Source organism: Solanum stenotomum, unplaced genomic scaffold (assembly GCF_019186545.1).
Source record: "Solanum stenotomum isolate F172 unplaced genomic scaffold, ASM1918654v1 scaffold31089, whole genome shotgun sequence".
Taxonomy (NCBI): Eukaryota; Viridiplantae; Streptophyta; class Magnoliopsida; order Solanales; family Solanaceae; genus Solanum; species Solanum stenotomum.
This window is the reverse complement of record NW_026031281.1, coordinates 1-6,371: the sequence shown is the minus strand read 5'-3', so window position 1 is coordinate 6,371 and position 6,371 is coordinate 1.

The window sequence follows — 6,371 nt, the reverse complement described above, 5'->3', positions numbered from 1 at the left end:
AATAATTTGGAGAAGTAATTGTGTGGGCAACAAATGCACCAACGTGCAAATGCAAAGCTGCCCAAGGTGTTGACCCAACGTTCAGTGGAACGTTTTTGTAACCAAAAAATAATGGGCAATAATGCCTATGTGCATTGATAGGTGAGTAATGTCATATATGCCTCACCAATGGATGCAATGTAAGAATGCCCACTAACACTCTTTTAACTCAAAGTAAAGCAAATTAATATATTAAAATAGTAATAGTAAAATGCTAAACCAACACCATACAATGACTTTTTTAGCTTGAACACTTTAGTGACCTCTGAAACCCTCAGACATTTCCATGTACACCCCAAATCACTTTGGAGGAATGTTCATTTGGAATAAATGCAAAGATCAGTCACCCTCGTGAAGAAGGATCACCAGCACTAGCAAATAAAAAAAACTCTAGCTAGTATAATGTGATTTCTGCTTAAATGCTAACAACTCATTTGAGATCCCTCAAGCACAAACCTCTAGTGCAAACCACTCTCACAATACGTTACAGACCTATATATTGAAATCAATAAATCACCGATTTGATAAAATGTTGATTGTCAAAATTTTTAAATGAGCTACAAGCTCAAGCAATGATCTAAATTACTCTCAAATCCCTTGAGATTTGTGCAGAATATCTACACAAGTCATAAATCATCATATAAATCTAAAACGCAAAACAATCATGTGGATCATTACAGGCACTCTCTGAAGTTATGACAACTATTTCTAGAGCATTCACGAATACTAGATGTGTGTATGGCGACAAACAACAAGGTGAGAGAGGGTATAACGTGATAGATAAGAAACTGAACTTACAAATAAGTTCTTGATTTGTAGAAGTTCTGGACTTAGCTTGTTTGGATTGACTTAAAAAAAGTAATTTTTAAATCAAAAATAAAATGTCAAACTGAAATGATTTTTAAGTCAAAAAATAAAAAGTAGGGGGAGACCTACTTTTGGTTTCTGACTTATTTTAAGTCATTTTTTTACCTTGCCAAACATTTTGTAATTTATTTTAAGTCAATTTTGACTTATTTTAAGTTATTTTTTATATTTGTCAAACGCTTTCAGAAGTCAAAAACTGACTTAAAAGTAGGTTTGACCAACTTTTAAGTTAATCCAAACACCCTCGAATCATAAATAATTCTGCAAGTTTGATTTTATTTTTTCTTCATTTGGTTCTTAGTCCAAAAAATACCAGATTCGCTGTATCATGCTCATTTTTAAAAATCCAGCAACATTTTTTATTTCATTTTATCCTTAATTTAATTTTTGAGTTCTGTGGAAGATTGTTGGAAAAATAATTCTTATATCTCAAAATAAGTTATATTCCCTCCATCTCAATTAATGTGACACTTTTTAAATTTTGAAATTCAAACAAGTCTTTCTTTGATCGTAATTTTTTATATGTCTTTTAGATAATTTGAATTGTCGATTGTTGTGACCTATAGTACATTTTACGTACTTTAAAAGTATATAAATTTTATTTAAATTTTTTTAAAGATTCCATTCCTGAATTTATTGTTAAACTTAAACTATTTGACTCTTGAAATTCAAACTGTTCCAAGTAAATTGGAATGGAGATCAAGTAACATTTTTTTATTCTTTACTAGTCATGATTAATTATTATTAATCACCTTTATTACTCATTATAACAACAAAAAAAGGTCATATTTATCCTTGTACTCTTAGAAAAGGGTTACATTTATTCTTCGTCATAATTTTTTGATATATTTCCCTTTGTCATCCAATTTTGAACACATATTTGCCCTTGGACAGTTACATGTCACAATTTTTAATATCTTACGTGGCTCCTACATGGATATAGTTTAATTATAATTAAAAATTTGCTTCTTAATTAATATCTTACCCGACCCATTCAATTTGAAAACCCGTTAACCCTAACTCCAGTATCCATCATCTCGCACACTTTACTTCTTATTTAATATTTCAGATGATCACTCAACTATGAAACTTTTACACAGAAAGTCACTCAACTTTGATTTTTAACTCAAAAGTCACTCAACTTTGATTTTTAACTCAAAAGTCACTCAACTATGAAGTTTTTCCACATAAAGTCACTTAATTTTGATTTTTAATTCAAAAGTTACTCAACTATGAACTTCTTTCACAGAAAGTTACTCAACTATATGTGTTTTACTTAAAAAGTCACTCATCCTATTTAATTAATTTTTTTAAATAAAATTTGTTTACAGCTAAAATTTATAAGATAAAATGATATTATTTAAATCATTTATTGACCCACCCCACTTGATTCGACCCTCTAAAAGTATAATAGAAAAATATTTCCAGGGTAATAACCATAAAATCTATATACAGAGTCAAATTATCATTCCTCAATATAAAATCTTTAAGTAGCACGACATATTTTTATGGATTCTTTGAGATCTTGCATATCACATGTGATCATATATGCCAATTTGGCTAGCTAGTTGTATTTATATATGTATTTTAGTGACCAACAATATCGATGAGAAAAAATCATGATTGGTTCAAAAATTATATTTCTTAATTGAAATCTGCAGGTAATTTTGAATTGTTTATTCATATTATTCCTTAGTTTCTTCACCGATTGATAAGAAAGAATGATATGTATTAAAGTTTAGGAAAAGAAGGCAGTATGTGAAACTTAATCCCCCATTCCCCATGGAAACTAGAGTCACGATTCCAAGAAACACAGGAAAAAAAGGAAAAGGGTCTGAAAAATATTTTGACTTTAGCCGAAATTGTTGTTATGATACCAAACTTTATGAATGAGCTTTTACCCCTGCACTATTTAATAGGATATTTTAAAGTATATATGTGTCACGCCCCAAACTCGAGGGGTGCAATTGGCTCCTAATGCCAAAACTCAGGCTCGAGCCGACCCTGCTGAACCATTTGCTACTAGCGCATGGCAGCCACACGCAATCAAGAAATCAAACAAGTATATCTCAGCTTAAAATTAAGTCATCGGCCGGCAAGGCCCCTGTCAACTGATCTATAAAAGAAACAGCTTATCCCAGGAGATCATATAAATAAGTAGTCAACTAGCACAGAAGTCCTGATTGGGCCGTCGAGGCCACCATGATATCTATACCAAAACTAAAAGCAGGTATATATCAATACAATACATCAAACAGCTCACAAGCTTCCGCAAACCAACAACATAGGCCAACATGACCATAACGTAGCTATAAACCCCACACACTAGTCTGCAAACCTCTAAGAGTAGTAAAGATTGGTGGGTCAGGGCCCCAGCCTACCCATAAAGATATATACAACAAAAAGTAACAAACCTCCCAACTCTGGCAGTTCCGGAGGAAAGGGGCTAGCCAACCGGATAAAAGTCAATCTTGCTGCTGAGGAGATCTACTTAGTCGTCTGTCAGGACCTGCATGCATGAATGCAGCGCCCCCAAGATCATGGGGCATCAGTACAAAATAATGTACAGAGTATGAAAGGCAATAAACTATGATGAGGTATCCTGATATACTGGAATAATCCAATAAATAAATCAAGGCTAAGATAAATGTATTGACCTGCTCCTAAATCTAAACTTATCAAAAATAATAAAACAACAACCTAACCAAGCCCCCATAAGCTCGGCAGGTACAAACAGCACACAAGACCACCTACTCAGGCCCCCATAAGCCTGGAAGGTGCCAATCAGCCTATATACCCCTATCAGTAGTCCCTTAGCCCCGTAGGCAGTCACATAGCCCTCTTAGGCATTAGCTTATAGATAACTCATAGCCCTCTTAGGCAACAACATGGCCCTGTAAGAAGCACATAACCTTCTTAGGCGTCAATATAGCCCTGTAGGCAACTTATAGCCCTGTTAGGCATCCATATAGCCCTATAGGCAGAACATAGCCCTTCTAGGCATAGATCACATTCCTGCAGCTAACCACAATAGCCCCAACGACAATAATAACAATCCAACCGCTAAAAGCGAGCACTTTAGTTATAAGCAACCTATACAAATAGCCTCTAAGTCGTGTCCAACATAGGGACGCTACTAACTGAATAAGAATCCCAACAAGGGAGGATTATATCAACTCGAGCAGCCAACAATCAACAATCACGGCTACAAGTATATCAAGGATAACAACCCAAATACATTGCTTCTAAGCTTTAAGGAAACATGTCGTAAGTAGGGAATAGCCTTAACATACCTTTTTCGCTAAATTCACGTGACCTAATTACTTTTACTCAATACTCCCTCGTTACTACAACAAGGTAGGACCATAATCAACACATGAAAATAAAAGATACCATGACAATACGATAAAATATATGTATTTCCGTCGCAAATTGCTATTTGCTGCTTATTAAAGCTAGAGTCGATGAAAGAAGGGTCTTACCTCGATCTTAAGGTCGTAATACGCTTCAAAACCTTCAAATATATCCAAACCCTTGTTGTCCCAACACTAAAGTGTGATATGCTACGCAATCGATAAAATGAATTATACCACGATGATGAGCCCAACGCGTAGAACAACTTTCGTCAAGGACTTAAGTCGAGAAAATCTATATTTCACTTGATCCTAAAAATGAGTTTCTCTAATTTCTCTGTTTTTTAGCTTTAAAATGGTGAAAAAAGTCGAAGGAGAAGATATATGTAACATTTCACCGACTTAGGGCCCCACCTCACATGCCTGCTTGCGCAGTCCCACGAAAATGTGAATATCTCTCTATTCTGAAGTCATATGAACGAATGATTTGATGCGTTGAAAACTAGACTCGTAGACCTTCGATTTCATAGCTCGCGGGGACCATAACTCTTAATAGATTGGGAGAAAACGTCTGAGACAGTTGACTCAAATTTCAGACAAATCTTTAAAAAGGAATTTACGGTAACTTTCGCCAACCTTTATTTTGTCACTTACCTAACTTCAAAACTTGAGATACCACACTTGAACACTTAAAATATCACATAACACATCATTTTTAATTTATTACTCACCCTCCTTGTCTTTCCACGAAGATACGAGTTAATTTAGACGTTTTTAAAAGTCGGGGTGTTACAATATGTCCCCACATGGACACATTAATATTTATAATGATGCAATATTTATGATGTCCACGTGGACACATATATATCTTTAAAATACACTATTAAATAGTGAAAGGGGGTAAAAGGTCTTTTCCAAAGTTCGGTATTGTTACAACAATTTCAATCAAAGTTCGGATATATTTCAGACCTTTTACCCAAAAAATAATTAAAATATAAATAAAATTTTCATGCAGAAATTTTCAATAGTTTAATTAAGTGGGAAGGGTTATTAAATGATTTTTTTACAATTTTAGTAGTTAATTTCAACAAATTTTATTGAAATATTAATTAAATATGTTGAGTGACTTTTAAAGTAAAACACTTATTTTCGAGTTACTTTCTATGAAAAAAGTTCATAATTGAATGACTTTTGAGTTAAAAATCAAATTTGAGTAACATTCTGTGAAAAAAAATTCATAGTTGAATGACTTTTGAGTTAAAAATCAAAGTTGAGGGACTTTCTATGAAAAAAACTCATAGTTGAATGACGTATGAGTGAGTTTCTGTGAAAAGAAGTCATAATTGAGTGACCATCTGAGATATTATCCCTGCAATGTACTAAAATTTAAACCTTAATGAACAGCTTGAAGCTTAGAAGTTAGAATAGCAATATATAACTAGGAAGAAGGTAAGTCTCAAGTCAAATATCCGTTAACAAATCATTTATTTAACTTTGTAATAGACCTCATTTGATTGGCTATTATCTTCATATCATATGTTAACTCTATCAATTCGTTGCCTATAAATACTTTCATTGACTTCACTTTAAATAAGATATTTTTATTTTTTTTAAAAAGGTGATAAATCCTTCAGTCATTATCATGTCATCCATGGACATATTTTTAAGTCCTTTCATTTGGTAGACACAACAATATCAAGATAAATTATTCCTCATATATTCTATTGTGCTGAATTTTGTTCTTTATTAAATTTCATTGTCTCTTCTCCTAGTTTATGTTTGAACAGTTTGTTGAATTCTAGATAACACACCTTACTGGTAAAATATCCTTTTAAGAATAATATATTTGACACCTATGATGTTTCAAGCTATGAAATTTTTTAAGTATTTTTCATAAAAAAATTTAGCATTTCAACATCTAGTATTATTAACCACTCAAATTCTTAATAATAGAATTTACTAGATGGAGAAACACGTTTAAAGAAACACATTTCTAGATGAAGAATCACTACTTAGAATTAGTTAAGTTAGGCGAAGGGGAAACTTCGTATTCACAATCAATGTAAGACTTGTATATTTCTAACATTAGTCATACAAACATGGACCACTCCT